The sequence below is a fragment of the Atractosteus spatula genome, chromosome 17 (assembly GCF_055471065.1).
Source record: "Atractosteus spatula isolate fAtrSpa1 chromosome 17, fAtrSpa1.hap1, whole genome shotgun sequence".
In the NCBI taxonomy this organism is placed as follows: domain Eukaryota; kingdom Metazoa; phylum Chordata; class Actinopteri; order Semionotiformes; family Lepisosteidae; genus Atractosteus; species Atractosteus spatula.
Window position 1 is genome coordinate 7,758,101 of NC_142722.1, and position 23,815 is coordinate 7,781,915.

Here is a 23,815-nt window from a genome sequence, read left to right on the forward strand (position 1 = left end):
CAATGCACCAAAAAGAAAAAAAAATCAAACCTATGCTGCAGTCATGCCTAGTTAAGGATGAGCCTACCTTCATGCTAAGTTCACTCAAAAGTTTTGCAGGAAAGCAGAACTGAAACTATTGGAATGGAGATGTATTTAACATGCAACGAAAAAAAGGTGCAGCCTGCAATTAGGATTTAACAAACTTTAAAATATTGCTCATAAGTGGCAGTCAGAAAACGTCTTTCTTTATTTTCAGATATCAACAATAAACTCAAGTGACAAGAGTTGTTCCAAATTCTTAATGTACAGTATGTCTAAAATGCCTTAGAACATACCTCTAGAAGAATTCTTGTTTGGTTGAATGATTGATTGAATGATTAGTTTTAATGGAATTCTTTGTTGCTTCAGAACTGCCTGTACTTTTAGTTTCTCTGTCAAGGGCAGTAATGGAGACTAGGTTTGTGATGCACATAGTTGCTAAGGAGATAAAGCTCAGAAAGTAATGTGTTTTTATTAAAAACCTTGAAATTTTAAAGGGATTTGGGTTTTTTTTTTCACAAAGCCTAAAATAAATTAATGAATGAGCTATATTTTAACAAAGAAATGTATTTGCAAGCTTCATTGCTTTTTTCCCCCCCACATACAGATAGGGCCAATCTATTTTGAAAAATAAATTATTTTCCAATATATGGAAACTATGTTGCAATTCAATTTGAGTATAAAATTCTCACTTTTTGCGGCACTTCAAATTTCAGCTGCTGTTATTTTTGCAGTTTTCACATGAAATACAAAAATCGTCTTCCCAGTAAATTGAAGTTTGACTTTCAGGGTATCCTTTTTCTCTGCTGGTAGTTAGGTTAGGCCATCTTCCAATTTTATCTCAAAAAGGTATTAGAGAAAATATACAGAGGATTTCTTATCTGTGTTTCCATTCACAGGAGTAACTTTCTTGCTGATGCTATCTCTTCTCTGGGACTTTCTGAACTCTCGAAGACCATGATTCACCACTATTCTCCATCTAAGAAGAGGGGCTATACTGTTGAAGTTCCCCATTTACCCTACAAAATTTCTAAATGAATGCTTTGTGTATTACTTTGTTTTTATTTTTAATTACCGAATAATCACATCCCAATGCCCCAGATACTTGACAGATATACTCTATCAGGTATCTGGAGTGTAAGTAGCTGTTAGCAGATATACTGTACTCTGTCGGTATATTTGTTAACTCCACAAAAAGTGGAAGAAAAACATTTTGGCTGTTGAGTCTTCTTTTGGTGTCTTTTTTCTACTTTCTTCAGCTGTTTTCTTCAGACATGAAGTAGGTTCAACAGCTAAAATGTTGTCCATTCTTTTATCTTTCCAGCACATAATTAACCTTTATTTGTTGATCTACCGTACTAGCATTAATACACCCTGATTTTAAATACATTTTAAATATTTCTAATTTCCTTTTTGTGAGGTAAGTCCTTAAACGAAGCAATACTTTTTAAAAATCATCTCTCAGCCTCCAGTGTAAGCCTGAGCCGAATTGAAAAGGGCACAATGTGTTTTTCCAAGTAGTCATAAGATAATTCTGCACATTCCTCCGTTATGATTTTTTCTTTTGTCTCAAAACAGATTCTGTAAGGGGTACAATGAAACCTCAGTAAAAAGGAAAGACTGAGCTATACATGACTTTGATTGGATTGGCCCTGTGGAAGAAGGGACTAAAAAGCTCTGGACACTGTTTTTTTTACAGCCTGGATGAGCATGCCTTTGGCTAAGAAACACATTACCGTGCTTCCAATCGACTCATTAATCTATTTCATTATTATTCCTGGCTGTATTGATTAAATATATTTTCTTTCACAAAAGAAGTGACCACTGGTACTGCAAATGCAACGCTGAATTATAATCACGGTTTAAAGGGAGGTAACAGGTTTTTAAATGTTAAAAAAAATGAAGTCAATATGGTGAAAAAGCAATATGCTCCATGACTGGAACAGAACATACTCTGCAGATCACTAATGATTTATTCAGTTTATAAGATTATTTTCATTAGTTGCAGATTCACAGTTGCTAAGCCTTCTGTGGCATGTGAAATAATTAAACAACAAATTCTTATTTAAAAGACCCATCAGCTGAGCACAAATGCAGTGATGGAGAAATATGCGTCTAATTTGCAAACACACTTTATTAATATTCTTTTTTTATTTATCCTGTGTGCAAGGAGACCACAATGAGTGTCAATAAAATATCTTGACATTCGTTAATACTTTGACCAATGCTTAAATGTTTGAAGGCAATAGTTTCATTTGCAATGAGTATATCAAAACAGACATTTAATTATAATAGCAGCAGGAGCTTATTGGTAGTTATTGCCTTAACCACTTCATTAAAATCAGTACGTTCTTTCACTCTGTGCTTGTCTTTAAGAACAAAATAGTATTAATACTACTAGGATGTGTCCATTGTGGCATAATTGGGTTTATTGGAGCTATTTGCTTTGGAAGTATCTTGTATGTGTAAAGTTAAAACAAAGACAAAGATAAGATTGTTTTGCTCTACTTTGTTTTGGCAGTCCATTATTTCAACAAACGAAGATGAGCAATGCAATTAAGGCCATGTTAATCTGTTTCATTGGTATCTGTAAGCAGCTAATTTTCTGTGCCATTTCACATCATCCCCTTTCTTGAGGTTCCTTAATGATAAGGTCACAGGCACAAATCTTATTATTTCCTTCGCTAGTTAGAACTGTTTTGAATTAAGCATTTCTCATTCTCACATCAAAAAGAAGTTATTAAAATTGTTGAATATAGGGTATAGTAAATAGAACCATTCGAAATGATATGTATAAATGTTTGGTTAATTATCAAGAAACAAAAGACATAGAAATGTAAGCCTGAAGTGTAATTAAACATTTTAAAGGCATTGATAACACTGTCTTGAGTACCGAAAATTGATTAATAGAATTTAAGCTAATTTATATGTCAGCCTCAAGTTGCAGAAAACAGAATATTTAAGGGCTGTTGGAATATGGCAGACTGCTCACTTCTGGGAATTAAGTTCCTGGAATACAGTGAGTCATTCTGATCTGAAGGCACATCACATAATAAACTGCTTGCAATGATCAGTCACCATTTAGGCGGCTGTCTAAAGATGTCAAGACAGATAAAAAAAGCACAGCTGAAGAAATGCGACAGTCCAGAAATTAAACCAAAAGTGTATGACCTTTCCATAGAAGAATGATACCATGCTAAGAACATTTCAATAGATGCCAATGTGATCTTAGACTTAAATTATAAGTCTGAAAGCAACAGAAAGAAGAACTGCTTGCTCTAGAATCCTGACTTTAAGAAACACTCTCTGTAATCTGTACAGTATTCTGTGTACTGTCTATGTAAAATGATGCAAGAGACCAGCACAAATAAGCTCTTCTATGGGTGTTTTTTCTATTTAGCTCAACATCATTCATTCAATTTTCATAGGTAACATCTGGCCCAGAATTAGTCATAGAATGTCTCTATCTAGGTTTTTGATACATCTAAATGATTTACAGTATTAGATATACAAAAACATACATATTCAACAACATAATATAAATTGATATCTCTAAGGTTAGACAACTCAGCATTTAATTTTATTGATATCAATATTAATTTAATAACCATTATGTACAACAGAAGTTACCATAGGATTTCAACAACAGGCAAAAGTGTGATAGAAATACTACAGATATTCTGGTAGAAAGTCACCACTCTAGCACAAAACGTACCTTTATTCCTTCTGGAATACATTTTCTTTAGTTACTGAGTATTCAGAAGATTATCACAGCAGAATATACTAAAATGTCTCATGGTGAAATTATCATTTCATCTTGATGTGAATGATACAGCTATTCCCAAAATTATCATTGACTATACAAAACGTATTGATTTGAATCAATCCAGACAATAACAATTCTTCATTGTAATTCTGCAGGGCAGGAATACTTGCACATTAGTTACAGAACCAGGTTTATAATGCATATAAAATGACATCTAAAATGTGATAATGATTTGTATTATCACAGAAAAGTACCTCAGGAATGCTACAACGGGTAGTACTGTAGTTGTTGGGGACAATTCGTCACAAGGTTAAAGAAAACCACAAGTCGTATTTTTGTTATCAACAACATTCAAAACCCAAGACAAAGTATTTCTGAGAACATTCACTTTTCATTTTTCTCCCATCTCTCATCCTTTTTGTAGCTCTCTTTGTCACACATAATGCCACAAAACCAAGTACTGTACTTGCTCAAATGTTAGAGTAAGAGCCAATTCCTGTTCAGTCCAGTAGTTCTCTCCAATAGTGTGCTCATGAGCAATCAAGGTCAAGTTACTAGGGTAATAGAATTCAATTGGCTCCTGTCAGTGTGGGACATCTGCCTTCCAGGAAGAATCGGGAACAACAGATTTTGGCTGTGTGTATCGGATCAAAAAGAACACGACAGTGAGATTGTTAGATTAGACATTCCAATGTATTTTTAAATTTTGATTTAAATAATCCTTCTCTTTTCTTCATAAGGTAAAACATACAGTACCACTGCATTGGGTTTAAAAGGAAACCATTTAGCATTTTGCTTAAAGGCACGCACTGATTTAAATTTATAGAAAAAAGTGTTAGACATAATGATTGTCATCATCATTATAATAAAACCCATTACTGATATGGTCCTAGCATCCAACTGCTAGTTTACACAGAGCCCATATACAACGTAAACTCTTCAATGAGTTGTAATGGTTTAATACAAGGAATAGTAAATTAAATGAACAATATAAGGTCTCGTCACCTCCTATAGAGCAGAGAATACTCTTCAAAAGACAATGCAAGCCAGAATAAATCAATGCCAGACACTATTTTCAGTCGTTGAAGGATGGAGGTTGAACACTGAAGCTAATGATCAGCTGTTCATTTTCCTTCTTTCTTCTGTTAAGGCAGATGGAAAAAAAAAACTAGCTGTACAGGTACCTTCATTTCATTCACGGTCCACATACTTGTCAGAATAATGCATAAAACAATAAGCTCATGTCTTTCAATTTTTTTATTGTCTTTTCCTGAGTCAACATCCTGAAGCAGAGATTCATACTTAGTTTCTTTAGTATTATTACCAATTGATTTGACTGAAACTTTTTTTTCCCCAAAACAACTTAAGGAGTTGCTTAGTCCTCCTAAAACTTAGAATCTCTGTTTTTATACATACAAATTAAACAGTTGGGTTTTCTGAAGCAATCTGGATAAAGGACCTTGCTCAGGGGTGCAGCAGCTATGTTTTCACTTGAGATTTAAATGCACAACACCTCTTAGAGCCCTAATCACTGTTCCATACTGCACGCTATTATGCATCATATCCAAATAATTAACATCCAGAATATAGACTTCATATAGCTACTTGTCTTGTCTGTAAAGTTTCTCTAACATTAAGAATTTTGAGAGAACCATTCAATCCCTCTGCTGTATGTACAGTACCATATTCTTAAAGGCAGACACTGTCTAGCCATGTGATCAGAATTCCCATGATTCCCACAGTTTGAATGAGCTGGTTTTGTAAGGCTGACTCCCAAAAACATACCTACTAAGGATTATATACTTTGTAGCAATAAAGATCTTGAAACTTGTGAGTTTACTGCAGGAAATTACGAATAGGAAAATAAACTACAGGATTCAGGCATCACGCATTGTGATCAGCTAAATTCATTGAAACAAAGATGAAACATATTGAAGAGCAGGCAACTTGATTTCTTTAGAACACAATGATTCTGGAGATGTAGTTGTTCAGCATGGGTTAATGACAGTAGTGAACACAGTATTTGAAAAGGTTACAAGGCACTAAAGCAAACCGCACATAAACAGTCAATAATTTCATTAAGACCACCTTCTAAGTTAAGGATGTTTTCATTATTTCTAGTGATATTATTCCGTTTATGTTCTGGAGGAATGTACCAATTTGTCTAAGAGGTTCACGTGCAGACTGCAAAGGAAATAAATAGAGCTAAAAATCAATCAATTTATAAATCTGATGCTGAAATTCATGTTCATCATCCAGGTGGGGCTGCACATTGGTGGTCACATTACCTGTAAAGCGCTTTGAGTAGAGTGTCCAGAAAAGTGCTATATAAGTTTAAGGAATTAATAATAATACATTTTCAGTTTTGTAGTCTATAATGGTGGGTGAAATTCAACATATAATCCTTTGACACACAGTCATTGACTACTAAAGTTTATTTGAAGACAAACATAAGCCACATTACCCGCACCAAGGAAAGAACTGCAGCCAAACTGAAGTGCTGGTCTTCTTGTTTCCTCATATCACATGGAGTAAAATGGCAAACCTGGGCAAAGCTCTCTTTGGAGGGCTGGCTGATTGAAGGGGACATGGGAAAATGAGGGAAAGAAGCCAAATTGAGAAATAAATAGTATGTCATGCAAAACTGCACACAAACTTTGACCGTTGATGGAGAAATCCATTTACACAAACCACTTCAGCAGCTGCCTCTGTAACTCTGTGCAAATTTGTTTTGGATGATTGAGGTTTTTCCATGAGAGATGATGTGACGCTTCAGCATGTGTGTTGATTTTGAAACTATTCTGCTCTGCAGGGGCTGTCTTATGCAGGTTTGTGGTCATAGTTTGTTATTCCTAAATAGAGCACTATGGATGCCAAATGAAGACGGCTCATATTCAGCTCACACAACTTTAATTAATATACTGTTATTTGAAAATTAACATTAAGTATTTTAATTGGTGCTACTTGCAATATTGAGAATATATCTGTCTGTGGAATTGTATGCAGTATATACAGCACTTATATGTTAAATGAATTCTTAGCATTGTGAAGCTCAGTCCTCCACAATGACCTCTAATATCATAATCATAGGATTATGATATTAGAATGAAAACATGCCCAATATTTTTGAATCAATGATGTTCAGGCATCTTACTTTATTTCATTTTTATATTTATTGCCTGATTTAGTTTTATTTTTGGTTTTGCAAGGTCATTTTGCTGTTATTTCGTTTAATGTTTTTACTGCTGTTATGTTTATAGCGTATTAGTGCTTCGAGTCTATTGAAAAGTGCTGAGAAATCAAATTGTAGACTCCACATCCTAAACATGTTTTCTTTCTTCTCTTTTCAGCATGGAATAAACCTATTACTTGTTCCTTTGCAGCCTACGCAGCTACCCTGAACTAATGAAATATTCACAATATAAAATGATGCTAATAATAATATGTAAAGCCTTATGTGGTCTTGCATAGTCCACTTAAACTTTATTATGGAGTGTGTGACTCAAAGATTCACATACATTTGCTTAAAGGAAACCAAATGGGGGGGAAAAAATCTATTTGTGAAAAATTTTGTCCACAATTCGTTTCAATTGCTGACCACAGTATGACCTTCCCACTTGTTCATTTTCTCCTCATAACTGCTACATGGGACAAATGCAGTTGTCCCGACATACAGTACTCTGCCAGGACCATTGGAGTACAAAATAAAAAGATTTAGAAACTAATTCATTGCCAGCAGTCAAAACAAACGGGTCAAACACATCTTGCCGTCGTGGCCTCAACTCTTTTTTTTTTCCCTTTATCCTCTTCTATTTCTGAAAGCCTAAATCAATGCGCTCAAAGCTCTAAAGGCGTAGTTCGGTTTAATTAATGATTTGAACTGCGCAAAGTCATTTATAATTAACAAACGTCCTTCCCTAAAGCCTATGGAGCCGTACAGGGCAAGCACGTTTAGAGATATTTTGTGCGACTGCTACATGTACAAAAAAATACTTTTGCCCCAGTGGCAATGAAACACTTCACACATCTTTCACTTAATTGTATGTTTTAACCACAGGGAGTTTCAGTGGTTCTCCTTTCAATCACTGTGAGCTCAGTGTAGACTGTGATCCTTCTGACCTTTAATTTATTATTTGCTTGTTAACATTTAAGTATTCTCCCAAGGAGTTCTTGAACTTGTTGACTCAGGATTTTTAATCACCCCTACTGCTCCCCCTTTTAAAGGGGCACATTGATATTTCTTAAGAGACTCTGTATTAAAATTCCAAACTGTTTATTTCTCATTAAATAAAGTAGCAAAGCTGATAATACTTGTGAATAAATTGCTTCTCAGACCAGCCTCCTGGGATGTTGTGATTGAGTGGCTGAAATCATAGATCAATAATTTATTTCTTGTCTTGCGTGCCGTTATCAGACAACAACAAATCTGTGTGAGTTCAGCAGAGTGTTCATTAATTTTAGTTTAATAGTAATGAAATCTTGCCGCAAATTCGCCTTTACTGCAATATATGCTTAAGCATTCACACAGTCATGTATCTGTATATTAGCATTTACAAATGCACAGAAACACATATATATGTATGTATAATCACAAAAGAATATGCGACATAGATAAGATGACATTTTCCTACCGGGCGATAATAAAAGCACAACCAAACAGATATAATTAGATAAACAAATCAATACCCCCTAGGTCATAATGTGGATGACAGCCCTGCAATTTAGCACAGCTTTCAGTGATTTTTTACAAGCATGAGGTTTTATTAAACAGGAAGATCTGTGAAATAACAAATGAGATAAACATCTTGCCAAAGAATCCTTAGGTCACCTGAGTGCAAGCTGCATGCAGTGCAGTATTTCTTCTATGCTTTCAAGAGATGACTTTTGGTGGAAACGAGAGATTGGTTCAGAGGCGGTGGGATGCATGATGGGCTGACAGGACTGAGGCAGCTCTAAAAGGGGCTTCATATCGACATCTGCCAATGCAAAGCATGAGAGTATTGGGCTTGGTGTCAAAAGACAGCCCCTTGCTCTAAACTGTAAAATTTAACTCCAAAAACAGCAGGCTTAGTGCAAAGTCAGAGGGCGATTTGCTGAAGCCTTTCAGCCGAGATGCTAGTGTGGCTGACCTGAACACGTGTGTAATGTAACATGTGCTTTTAATTACTTAACTTCATTTAATAACATTAACTGTACATGCCTAATTGGATTTTAATTAATTAACACTAAAACTGTACAGCCATGTCCAGCTTAATTGTGATAAGAGGACAGAAAATGTCCTTTTAATATTATATAATCAATTAATTAGGTTAATCAATTAACATGATTAACTATTATTGTTACTTTTACTATATAAAGAGGGAGGACTAGTGCACAGAAGAAGCAAAACCTTTGCTTGAAACATCACTGCCCAATAGAGCAGGTACAATCTTATGGACTCATCTTATTCCAGTAAGCATGAATCATAAAGATGTTACAGCTTAAGCTGCTTAATTTTTTATGTCAAGAAAAAACATCAGTGGAATAGAATAGAGCCCAAGAAGTCTCAGAATGGCTAGTGAACCAGTTACATTACTAGTTTAAAAACTGAACTACCTTGTTAATACAGTGGATTATAAATACGGTGTGAACTATTTGTGGAAAAAAGTAGTAATTGTTGTAATTATATTCAGGAACCAAAATAATTAACCAACATAAAAAAATAACTTATTTTAAAAAATGTATTTTGCATTATCCTGGTATTATTTGGATGTGTTCAAAGCTGTACAAACATATTACCAAGGTAGAGGCAAGAGCACCTTACCATAACAGAACTTAGGCTGTTTCAGGAATCCTAATGTCTGAATCAGTCAAGACTGGTAGTAACTGGGTCACATATTAAAACAGCCTCAGCATTCCTACATAAGGAGATGGATTAATTATTAAGGGGAGTTTTATTCAGCTTTTATATCTACCAAATCGAACTGTGAGATGTGCAGATGTTAACATTTGGAATATGTTCAGCTGTGTGTTAAATGATCAAAGCAAACAAATTAAGTCAATACTTTCTTATCCTTAATTTAACAGCATCACATTTTAAGAAGGACAATATAAATTACTAATTTAATTTGTCATGCTGTGATCATCTCTCTCGAACTCCCTCCTTGCTAACCTTGATCTAAAAACGTTTTGGTGTCCAAGAGGCCCTATGAATTCACCAGGGTATTATTTGTAGAATAGTACATTTAAAAAAATCTATTTAAAAATAACTCAGGTACAACGTATTTTGAATGCTATTATAAGCAAATCAAGAATAATTAGCATTAGGTAATAATTATGATGAATAATTATAGATTAGCATCCTAGCATCATATACAGTATTGTATACTGTACTGTATGTATCAAGGAAAATTCACCTGCTCTACTCCAGCTTTTCTTTACCTTCGTAGTTGGATAATGTGAATCTTTTACAAGTGATCCTGGCAAATCCCCTTTGCCAAGCTGTAGTTCTTAGATATCAGACTTTTATGGTTTCTCTTCCGTGTGGCACCAGTTTTTTTATGGTTTTTACAACACCTATTAAAAATCACAGCTTATTGCAAAACATATGAACATGTGACCACATATGAATTTTTCCTACATTTATTTTTCATGACTGTGAAAATCCACTGAGAAATCCTTTTAATTTACAATTGTGTCCCAGAGGCTACATCCAGGCGTAATTCCAGCAGGTTCTCCGACATTTATATATTGAAATGAGAAAAAGGCAATTAACACAGGGCAGTTACATTATTTTTGACAATTTCAAAATTTTGCGCACAAAAATAATGATAATTGTTCTCATGGGGTCTATCTATATATCAAATATTTCAAGTCTCAAATATAAAATATAGTCAAGTCTGGTGACAGAATGTATCCTGTATTCAGATATGTGAACATCAGTATAACTTCTTTATCATTTCATCATAGTTGACGATATCCATCATCATGCTTTCAGGTTGGGTTGTACAAAGCTAAATTACTCTTAAACAGCATATTAATTGTTAATAATTTCATTAGGACCACCATCTACATTAAGTATGCGTTCATTATTTTATATTTTGATATTATATTTTTTGTGTTGGAATTTATCTGTGGGTTTGTCTAAGCGTATGGAGTTGCTTCAGCATGTCTTTGTCTCCAAAAGAACAGGTAGAAGTTCTTTTTACACTGAAAGTATAAAAGAAAACTCCACATTCTGGCTACCGAATTACTCACACATGAAGAAGGTCTGGAATTAGCCTCTGTGTGTACAGTATTTATCATAAAATGGTAATTTGGTAGTCTGCAGCTATTTCATCACAAAATCTCATCCAGCCAATTATTGAAAAAGACCAAGGTATGTGCTCCAACAACATGACTGGATAGCTTGTTCTGGATTTTCACAGCTCTTTATATAAAGAGCTGCACCCTGTACCAGTTTTAATTGTACATTGCACATACTGTAACTTCACTGTTGATTCTGAAGTCCATTTTATTAACTTTGACTTTATTGATAACTTTGAGGGTTTTAAACACATCAATTTGGTTCCCACTCTTCTTCGCTCACAAGTGAAACATTTCAGTGGTTTTAGTCTGTCTGTGCAGGACATTTCTTTGAGCCTAGTACTCTATCTGGTTGCTAGTTTCTGGACTGATTCCAGAACAGTAATATCTCAGTGTATAATATTTTTCCTCTAAAGTTGAACACATTTTGAAACTAATTATATAATTACCATCACCTAGGGGTAAATGAAAGAAAAGAAACCATGACTCGGATAGTCTGTCATCCTCTTACAGCTACATAAATTCTGCACTGCAAGCTTTTGTCTCTCTTGTCCTTCATTAATTTGATGCCTTATTTATAGAAAGTGCCTTGGAAAGAAAAGAGTCAATTAAGCTCATTTTACTGGGGGGGTGGGATCATCTGAAATACTGTAATTTCTCTTCCTGAATTGTTTTCATTTTTACAGACCTACACTGAAAGCAGCTGAAATGATAGTATGAGTTTTTGAAATTGAATATTCTGTTTCTGATTTCATTATACATTTTAGTAGTCTATTAAAGTATTTGTGAGGAACTGGATATCTAGAATGCTTTTTATCAAGGTCAGAACCTTCCAAGAGTCTACCACATCTATTAATTTGTTGTTCAATATAACAATTAATCGATTTATTAAGACAGTTACTGACTGTATAAGATACCGACAGAACAAAACAGTATTTTGTTAACTTGTGCATTACTTGCAAAGGCATGTGTTCTGAAAATGTATTTTAGAAAATTGAAAGCTTTTTTGGGGGGCATATAAATATAGCTTTGAGCCATAGTATCAGTTCCACTATGGGGCAGGTGTGGGAAGAATACAGCACTGTGCTTGATATAAAGTCCCATATTGCTGATCAGACTGATGCCTCAGTACACTAATAACATACTAAATAATAATCACTAAACACTAAAAATAATGAGAAATGGACATGTTTCAGCATCATGGCATTGACGAACCTTTGCACCTGCATATTTCACATGGGTACACTGGGCTCACAGGTCACATCAGGCCGCAGAATCCCCCCCCCAGCTTCAGGGGACAGGCCTCATAAATGCCACCAGTGATCCCATTCAGACTGTCTTCCCATTTAAATGGAGAACACGCCTTATTAGATATCAATTAGTATCGTCAAGTCCCTGGGCCATGTTAAGATCGAGTCATAAATTAGCAAACCTTGTCTGTTGCAGCACTTTAATTGAATATTAGATTTTTTTTTCGGTTCAGAACAGCAGAGATCAGGGAGCCATTTTGCACCCAGTGACTGATGGTTGTGTCACAAAAGACCATGAAACTACTGAAGAGAAACCTGAACCTAAGCACTTTAAATCCACAGTATAGAATCCACTTTTATCAGTTAACTGAAGCAAAGCAGAACCTGTGCACTAGGTGCATTTTTCAGGAAACATTTACACGTTGAGCACTATTAATCACAAAAATGAATACATAAGTAAAGTTAAAGAGCAAATCAAAGGGTAGAAGGCTGCTTGTATGGGATAAAATGGTTCAGTGAAAGCTACAGATTCTTAATCCTTCAGTTTCAGAATTTCCTTCACCTAATCTCTTCTTTTCTTGATCAGATCTCTGATTTAGAATTAGCTTTTGAAGCATCATCCCAGCAAAGAGGAAGTACATTTTATGCAAGAATGACAGCAAAATATTTGCATAAAAAGGGCTCCTGGATTAATTTACTTTCCTTGCTCTGGACAGTTATCTGAACTAATCTGTCAGATAAATGAGTCTTTCATTTCCCACTTGCAGTGCTGCCACCTTTCCAGAACGTTCCTTGATACCTTGTTCCATAAATATTAACATCCTTTTACGTTACGCTCTGTAGACATTAGATGAGATTTTATATTTGTTATAACAGCTCTTCAACGGTGCATCATGCACAAGAATGTGCGTTTAAGAACGTGTCTTTGGAGGCCTGGTATGACTAACACGTTGCCAATCGAAAAGTCTCTTTAGAACAGCAGAAAAGCCACAGAACAGAGGAAGCCAGTCAGACTAATCTGTTTTCATTTTTCCATTGTCCCAGTATTAGGTGTGCCCAAACATGAATCTACTCTCTAACCGCTTATTCCAACTCAGGGTCGTAGGGCAGCTGGCAAGCAACAGGTACAAGGCAGGGTGCACCCTGGATAGGATGCCAGTCGATCACAGGGCCGACAGACACACCCACACTTGCACATGGGGCCAGTTTTCCCAGAAACCAATTAACCCACCAGTATGTTTTGGACTGTGGGAAGAAACCCACTTGAACACAGGAAAAATATACAAGCTAGCACACAGATACAGTAGCACTCCGGGTCTGGAATTGAACCCAAGTCACCAGCGCTGCAAGGCACTAATGCCAACCACTACGCCAATGTACTGCCCTGGAACAATATCAACTGGTGCCAAGCCCCCTAGAACCTTCCCTCGAAACAGACAGTGACCCTAAAGTATGTTTCTTGGAGAAAACTAGTGTGATCAGACAAACATCATAAAAGACAGGTGCTCCAGGAACAGAATCCAGGAACATGGAGCTGTGATGCAGAGGTTTTAACCGCCATACCGCCTCTAGGCATAAACATTTTTATGAAGAAGCAATTATGATATGTAAATTGTTTGAGCCTGCGTTTGTGCGTCTGCATCAGTATTCTTTTTTAAACAAATTAACCTGTTTGCTTTGCTTTCGATGCAGAAACAACATGAAATCAATATTTTAACTTGTCCTTACTCCCACTCTGTTTGGCATAACAGTGCTGACAGCACAAGGATTTGATTATTCAACATGTGAAGCCTCAAGAGCCCCTGAGTGGTCGATGGCAGACTGAGCCCAACCAATTTGGCAGGTTTATTTTCCAGTAGCATAAAATAAAGATCTTTCCCCTGCAGCTTCCACATACAAAAATGCATTTGTTCTCTTCACACAATCAGAATCATAGCATGCAGCATGTAAAAATTCAATAAACCTGCCTGAATATATTTTTTAAAATTACTCCGACCAGTTTTTCCTCTAAAGGGATTTCATGTGAAATCTGCAACAGAGATTTTATCAACAGCAGCACCTGAAAAGAAAAGAAAGGAAATGCAATTTTGGCACCCAAAATTAATGGCTATTTATTTGATAGGTTTATCTCCTTACAATATCCAACACTGAAAATGTTTTAAATACAATTTTAATCCCTGACCCAGTGTATGCAGATTTAAAGTGTGGAACAATAATACTCATTTCAAAATTTAGGTTAATATGGTTGCAGTCCTTTTACAGGAAATATAATAAAGAAAAAAAAGTTTAAAACATTGATTCTATGATATGTTAAATAATTTGAAGCCTAGAAGTGTCAGCTCTGTAAAAAAACGTTCCAGTGAAGTGAAATTAGTTGAATGGTAAGTTCTGTAATATGCTTCCAGAAGGAACTAAAACATTGTCTTTTGCTCTTTATAACCAACAGAACAGTAGTTTATGCTCACATTGACCTTTCTTTTTATGACTTAGAAACCTTAACAGACACTGTGGATCATCTACAGATGGAGATTAAAGCTTTTACTTTGTCCTAAAATGTGATGGTTAAGCTTAATACTGAGATTATTGCAAGTGTTCTATTTTCTGTGAAACTATTTTGTCAGCAATCTGTTCCAGTAACTTAAAAACCTATATATTGTTTTACTTCCAGCGTTCACTAGATGAGACAAATGTGGATCCAAGTAAGGAAAAGTGTTTTTATTACTCCTTTGACATTCCAGTGTTTTTTTTTTGCTTTTCAGCACAGTAGAGATGCAGTCCAACAGTAGCCGAGTGTTGCTCAACAGCAGCTTAGAGCAGTAGTAAACTGCTAGGGCATATTATCCTAAAATGCCTTCATGAGGCAGAAGGTGGGTGAGACAACCCTCTTGTGTCACTTTGGATGGAAATGTACAGTAGCATGTAGCAAGGTGTACTTCGGTACTTAGAATACTTCTGGAAATGGACAGGGTTCTTAAGTTCTGTGGCTAAATCAAACAACCTGAATATAAAAATAGATGGAAAACATCTTTACAAAAGCACACTGACCACTTGTTTCAGTGTATACCACCAGTGGTGTCAGTGAGCACTGATGAGATTCTCTGATGTCAACAAGGACTCTTTGTACCACATTTCATTGCTCCATAGTGAAATTTTCACAATACAGTTTTGGTCTCTATATAAGCAGTTACTGAACCTCTCCTCTCTGACTGGAGTTTTTGAATACCAGTTCATCTCTGGTTTTGCTGTTTGTATTCTTTTGAATTACTGAAATGCCTAATGTACATCATGTATTCCTCTGCTGCCAAGTGTTCAGTACAATTAATGTTGTTTAATAAAATGTCTCTTAAGCATCATGTACTGTATGCTGATCTATCTATACATTTTGCATATCTATCAACAACTCTGGGTTATTGTTTTCTGTAATGCAAATACATGCAGGCAACCAGAACAAGCAATTGCCTATATGCATGTTATTACCACTGAAAGTGATTCAGCATCCTTTCAGCATTGTAATTTGCATGAACATATTCATCATTAAGTTTATTGATTGTAAAAAACAGGGTATGGATCAAGAGCAGAAAATGTCACTAATTAAGTTTAATCTACTGTCAGGAAATGATATTTTCAGCCATATCTTTAAGACGACTGTGCTGGACATCCCTCAGCAATTTTGAGAACTTACACTACATTGTACAACCTACTTTTACAGGTTGATTTGATAAGGTTGTGTTTTTCAAAAACACCTTTCTTCAATTTCAGCTTTTAATACAAGTTAAGATCTACATTTAACACTATTATTCTGGCTTTTTGCCAATAGAATGGAATTTGTCATGCTTATAAAGTAGAGACTATGAAAAACAAATGAATTATGGTAAACTGAGAAAGGAAATAAAATGCCTTATAGTGTCCAATTTTGACAGCCATTTTACCATTGTAGTGTTTCTAACAGTGAGTTACTTCCCATGACTCCTCCTGGGTTACTGCAATTTTTAAATGTAATCATGTAGATGGCTTTAGAGTAATCATTAAGAAAGTAGGGCAACCAAAAATAGATGACAAGCACATTTTGTTCCATTTATACTTAAAGGTTCAAGAGCAAGGTAGAATAAAACAGACCAATGAACCCCAAGAAAATTGACAGCAATTTACTTTAACTTACTCTATATCTTTTATTATTTTTTAAAATCTAATTATCTAATGTTTCATGTAGTTCTAGTTAGAAGACAACTAGAGTGTTACTGGATTATGGATGATTATCACAGCAATGCTTTTGGTTTCTTTGTTTTGGTCACTAAGAGAAATTTCAAAACATGGAATATTAATAAGCCAGGGAAACAAAAGGAAAAAAATTCCTTTCACAAAAATAACTTTGGGCCAACTATAAAAATATCTAGGACAATGGCATGATGTTTTAAACCAATTATGCCAGCTCAATTCTGGGGATAAAAAAACAGCAGATCTTCTATTTAAATAGAATGACAAAATTGAGGACATGTACTCTATATCATCAGATTTTAAAATAACAGACAGAATTCTGGAGTTCTCCAGGTTCAGTGTCTCAAAAGAAACAAGTTAACAAAGTAATTTATCATAAGAGATAAAACAATTTAATTCAGTTGCTAATTTTCACAGACAAATATATACATTTAGTTGTACTGTAAATGTACAATCAGTAGACGTTGCTTAAATAATGTGAACAACTGGATGTTGAATAAATGTTTCAAATACATACTGTTCAAATTTTTCATTCCTTCTAAACATGTTTAATATAAATGTTTTAGTTTCGTAATGGTATTTTCTTCGGCATCGGATTCTAGTTACAAAGTCCGAAGTCTCAGAACATTCAGGTAAACCCTGCCACCTTCCTAGTCATTGAGTATTAAAGAAGGCTGAACACTGAAGCAAAACTATCACTTTCAAATGGGAAAATTCAGAATTATGATCGAAGGTAAAAAAAAGTATTGACCAGCATAACTCTGGTAATAATTATTAATAACCCCATAAGACATCTGAATTATGGTGTCCATCACCAGGTTCAAAATGGAGTGGTTGTACTCTACCAGCATGATGATTTAAGAAGGTTTCACTCTAATGTGTACTCAGAAATGCAGCTTGAGCAAAAATTGTGAATTTTCAAAAAAAAATCTTCATTCAGGATATATTTTCTCGATTCCAAAATATTACAGCATATAGAGAAAAGACATGAATGTTCCCCAGAATGGGACCACATTATGTGAATGAAGAAATTCTGTCGGTTCTTCAAAGGAATGATATCCTCAGATCTGATTTTTTTATATGTTCGGAATCCTCTGGTCCTGGCGCCCTTGTTGAGGGACTGAAGGAATCCTAAATGCATCATGATGTTTTATCCAAAATATAGTTATCCCTGATAAGAGGTTCTACCTTGATCACAAATGAACTTTTAAGCAAGATAATGATCTCCAAAACTACCATCAAATAGCTAGAGGCACACCAGCAATGCTCTTGATTGGCTAACATAAGCTCCTAACAGATCTGTGGTCGGAGTTAAAAATAGAAAATCACAAGCACTGGCCTTGTGATCTTAAAGAGCAAGGACGAACGGTCAGAAATCCCCAGTTTCATCATCAGATCATTATCGCTTTTAATAACTTATCCAGTTCAGAGTCATGGTGGTTCAGAGCCATCTTGGGAAGCACTAGGCACTTCCTTGTGGGACATTTAAGTATATACAGTATGCATTTTAAAAGGAATTTGTTTTATGGACTAATACCTAATACCCACAAAATACCCAATGTCATTGTTAAATTTAATACAAGTATGAACACTGACAAAACGGTTTCAAATTATTTCTTTATTATAAATCGTTAGGAAGTATTACATGCAAACTTCAAAAGGAAGCAATTGCATCTACTGTAGAATCCAGGATGTAACAATCTAAGACATACAGTAACTAGGCCAGTCATACAGTGGCTCATCTCGGTTCCCTTAATTCTGATTTTATTGAATTCAATAAAGTAATACGAATGTAAGAACATTAACAAATGAGAGGAGGCTATTTGGTCCTTCATTTTGGGTTTTTTTTGGGGGGTTGGGGGGTTCTTCCAGCTGTTTCTCAAAAGCCAGGGTATCAGCTTCAACAACGAGGTAGGTTATAATGTTGTAGGTTCACACAATTCTTTTTTGTAAGGAAATGCTTTTCTTTCTCAGTTTTCAGTGCACTTCCTCATGCAGTCAATTGTATTTATGCAGAATGCATGCATCTAGCATTCTGTAGTTTGGACACTGTTCTTTGAAGATGTCAACACACAAATCCATACCCAGCTTGTCTGGGATTGATTTTGTCCATCTATGTATGTTTCCATGAGTGCTTGGTATTTTGTTTTTTGCACTGCACAGTGAGCTATAACAATAGAAAATGTCATCTTCATCAATCACCTGATTAATTGTTAATTAGTACACTAATAGTTTCATTTTGGTTTTGGAAAACAGCAAATTACTTTTAATTATGCAAGCAACGTGTCAGAGATGAGTAAGTTAAGCATTTAAGAGCTAAAAATAGAATTATTATTTTGTAAGAGATGATCACTAGCAATAATAGCGATAATATATGTGTCGCAGGAATAAACATAGCTCATGTCAAAATCAGTATGCAATGTCTCGGAATGAAAGACATCGAATACACATTTGGGTGCTGGATTTATGTTAGTATATCAATTACAGATCTGTTATAAATACACATGCAGAGAGAGAGAATGAGCAACTTTTAAAATGACCTTCTTCTGAAGGAGGCATAACACGCATTAAAATAATTATGTTAAGACAATAGATATGGAAACCTCGCATCTATAAAATAAACACTTCTTAGTATCATAGATGTAATGCAGCCCTTCCTGCTCATTAGTCACTGTGATGAGCAATTTATTGCAATGTACAAGCAAATAAGCATTCAGAAGACATTTCACTACAGAAATGTTCCAATGTGATCTGCATGCAGATGTTAACAAGTAATAATTGTAGGCAAAAACGTCTTAAAATCAAGAGCAATATTTCTAATGGATTAAAAGAGATGCATTCACAAGCCTGCTTGTCTACAATGTGAGAAGGCTGCTTCACATCACCAGACGTTTTGTTTCCTATTTCTGAATCGCAGAACATGGCGCTGTGCATGCCTGGAAATTTGGTCTACTGTATTTTGTGATGTAAATTGGAGGTTTTGCAAGTTACTGTGTGCATTCTTCTTTTAATGTGGTTTGAAATACACTCATCACTGCTGACTCTTTCTCACCCTGAAATACAAAAATAGTGTTGCAGTTTCCCTTTAACCACAGAAATCGGTTTTGACTTGTACAAATGAATTCCTTCCGAGTTGTGCGTTTACCTGTTGCCCTGTGAGAGATCAAAGAGTGTAATAGAAAAGGAAAAAAATATCTATATACAAAATTATATGTACAATATGTTCCTGTAGATTTCCTCAAAAGGGGTGCGACTTTTTTCAAGCTGCTCTAAACAGCACGGTGAACGACGCAATGGGTTTGAGTGAAAAGAAAAACTTGCAGGGCTCATACATTAAGTGCCCTTGTATGTATCTCTCTGCTATGATGAAGAGCAAATGATGTCTTCCCGGAGCACTAAAGCTGAGATAAGGTCCCTTATGACAAGGGAACAGAGAAACACATCCTTTCTACTGCTGGGTACATTCCCAAGGGGGACAGCGTTATCTGCACAGCTGGTGGAGTTGCATCTCAATCCTGACGGAAACCTGTGAGAAATAAATGGTTCAGACTGAAGTCGGCATTGCTGCTGGAGCCTTACTTCTGGTGTCTCCATTTCTTATTTTCCACTCTGTAGTCAATCATGCTACTGTCCCTGGCGGGAAAGTTTTAGGTATTCACCCAGCTCAAACCCACAACACGTATGTTTTTTACATATACAGTACACCAGAAAGTAGACTAAACACTCAGGGTTATTTTATTTGATCTTCTAATGTTTTTCTCAATTTTATTTAATATCAGATGTTATCTCAAGATGCAGCTTTGACCAAGTGAAGTTCCAGTAAATGCCGAGTTCTGACAGTATAACACAGGGAATGTTAGAAGTAATAATCAATGTTCTCCAAGGGCGTACACACCTGCTGCATCCTATCAGTAATATAATACGCATGTATTGTTTCTTCAGTTTTTTACTTCAACCATTAAAAGGCATTTCTGTTTTGTATTCATGCACATTTCATGGGTTATTCATGAACCGCAATATTTCATAGAACTTTGTAAGCCACTAGAATAACCAGCAATTCTAAATGACAATCAGCAGAACCTTAATCCCCTAGAACATCAGGTATCAATAGACCAAGTCAAATAGGATGATTTCCTGTGGTAATGCCCCACTGAATGAATTTCTAACAATACGATTAGATGGTTTGTAGCAAATGTGTGGGGGTGTATTTTTATCCCACATGTCTTTTTTCTCTCAAGGGTTTGTATTAAATTCAAGGGCCTTTTAGTGCTCTCAAATAGGAGCTTTCTGTCCTGTTTGTCACAGATGAACTATAACACAAGAGGCGCAGTTAATTTGGAGTTTTCATTTTCCCCACAGAAAAATGCTAATGGTAACTCAAAGTTCATGTGGTTTAAAAGCAAGGAAAAACAGAATAAAAAAAATAAATTAAAAGTGCTAGAAAAAAAAGCATATTCTTAAAGTTTGAACTTTCTGTAATAAAAGAATCACCGGTTACTAAAAGCTGCAGTGCCCGAGTTAAAATTTAAGGACAGGATTAAATTAAGATCAAAATATCATGGAAAATCCTTTATGTGGAACCAGAGAGCAGGAGGCAAAGTTTTTAATGCCTGGCATTTAAAAAAAAAGTCTCACTAATGCATTTTCAGTTACACATGCACTTTGCAATTGCAGAGTTTTCAAACACCAACAGGATTAACAAGCCCCAAACTGTCAACAGACCATCACAGCTGGGAATGAGGGGCTCGGTTTAAACTGGTGGTTTTTAGGCCTTTTCAATGTTTTTATCTGTGAGTGCCATATGTCTCTCATCACATGACATTCTTATCAATCCCTGTTCAGAATTCTACTTGTCCCCCTAGGGGAGTGGATGATCTTTTTCAGAAAATTCAATCTGACTTTGACTTTTAAGGTCTAAGCAGTGTCACGTGATGCCACTTCAGGTGAGTCACTGCCATATGGGGTGGTCGCCAATCCACACACAACCGCAGGCAACTGCAGCAATGGTGAACAAGACTCCTTTTCCCCACCTGTCATGGGGCTCTATCAGACTTAGCCTCCTATCCTATTATCTTTGGCTCCTTGCAGCTATTTTTTTTCTGCTACACTGAAGCCTCTGGGCTGGTTTTAACGGGAATATTTAAAATTTAAATATGACAAGGGATAAATGCAACACCTCATTTCTGTGCAAGGGCAATGTAGACACAGGCACTATTTTCACAAAAAGTCTGTTAACCTGGTCTACAGAGCAGACATTGCTTTGTGATCATTTCCCATACCCAAATATATTGATAAAAAAAGGAGAAAAACTTGCTTATTTTTCACACAAAAGACTTTAAAAGAAATTTAAAACAGAAAATCAAATTGCACTTTGCCCTCATTATCTTTTTTTCTGCAGAACTGAGGATTTGCATGCTGAAATAAAGCAATGATTATAATGAGGAATAATTCTAATACGATTTAATGTGGTACAGAACCTCAAGCATTTTTAGAAAATCCTTGAATTTTGAGATTGGCTATGTTCTATCAAAGCAAAATTTGCTTCTGAGTGGGAGAAATCCTGTTTCTGAATGAATAAATTGGAGTTTGTTGACTTTGAGCTATGCTGATTAGGATTTGCAGTTTAAGAGACGAACACTGAACAGAATACATTTTTAGCTTGTAATATCACACTTCGTACCTAACCAAAGCCTTCAAATGTTGAAACACCCAACACATTATATTAGATTATTCAGTCTTGGTATGGCAAATGTAACAAGTTCCATGAAAAGTTTTGACAGTTTTAGACTTATGAGATAATTAATCATAGTGTATTCATATACACATGTACTGTATTACCTGGCTAATATATTTACATAAATATATTTTAGTGAAACAATATAATTCAAAGACATATAACAAATTCATATGTTTAAAGTGTTCCTTTCATTTTATTTAAACCTATTCAAAAGCTTAAAATGAAAAAAAAAACTTGTTAACTCAGCAGCCTCAGAATTGGCACTGACTGTCTTATCCTTCTTAAGGGATAGAATAAAGCTGCAGTAACTGAAAAAGGCAACACAGTTAATCTAAATGCCATGTATAAACACAATCTCCAATTTGAGAAGGTCAGGCAATGACAATTGAACCTTAGAAAGAATAACATTTCACACCTTTACTGCATATTGAAGACATTTGTCATGTTAGAGGCAGAATCTTTGAATTTTAACCTTTTTATAACAGTTTCGTCAAAGTAAGCTGGCCCTAAACTCCTTGAAGCAGGGTTTCATTTCTCCCAGTGAATGGGATGGGATAGTTTGAATATCACTGGGGTTACAAAGAGGACAGTATCCTTAGTTGAATGTAAAAAATGCACATGCTTTTCAACAGGATACACAAGCAAAAGACAAGGTGTACCACCTGAAGAGCTGTAAGCCACTGAAAAAAAAATAAACAGTGGTTTGTGCTGTTTTGTAAGAAATGACTGTTGTTACTATGGGTCAGTAAACTTGTTTAAATGTAACTGAATGAGACAATGCTTATTAAAATCATTTCAAAGTGAATCTTGTCATTTCGGAAATACTGCAATTTAGCATGCTTCAAAAAACCTCCCTGGCAGCTCTCCGAGCACAGGAAGAACCACAAGTTTGGAAAGTGAGCTATGCAAATAGAAAAGTGATTCACAATTCTTCAGACATCGTTTTGATTAGGAGAACATGTTTCTCTGGATGTCTTTAGAGAATACTTAGGTCATACTTATGTTAATTTTTTTTATAGTACGAAGTGATAGGAAAGACAGGTTATGAAAAAAAATCTCTGGACAAAATGGAGAGAAAAGATCGATTTTGTTTAGTAGGAATAAAGGAGTTGTTTTCTCTATTCCTTCTAGAATGTAGAGATGGCCTATGCTTAATTAAATTTACAGAAAACACTCTTATGATAAGACTGCATCCATAGCAGAACATGCACTTAGGAGACTAGTTACATATTTCTAAACAGGGCAATCAGGGCAATAATAATACACAACTTTATTTTCATGAAATTATAAGATTAAACCTCCTTATTGGTTAGGTGTAAATGATTACACAGCAGTAGGTTCTATTTTGTTACTGTAATGTGTATGTTACACTGTGACAGACTAATCAAAAAAATCACAAGCAACAAAACTTAACACCTCGGGTTGGACCCACTTACCATAACATTAATATCATATTACCACGCTGTTTGATGGATACTGGCATACATTCTGCATTAAAATACACAAAACCTTATTTTGTATATGGTAGTAAAGTGGTATGAC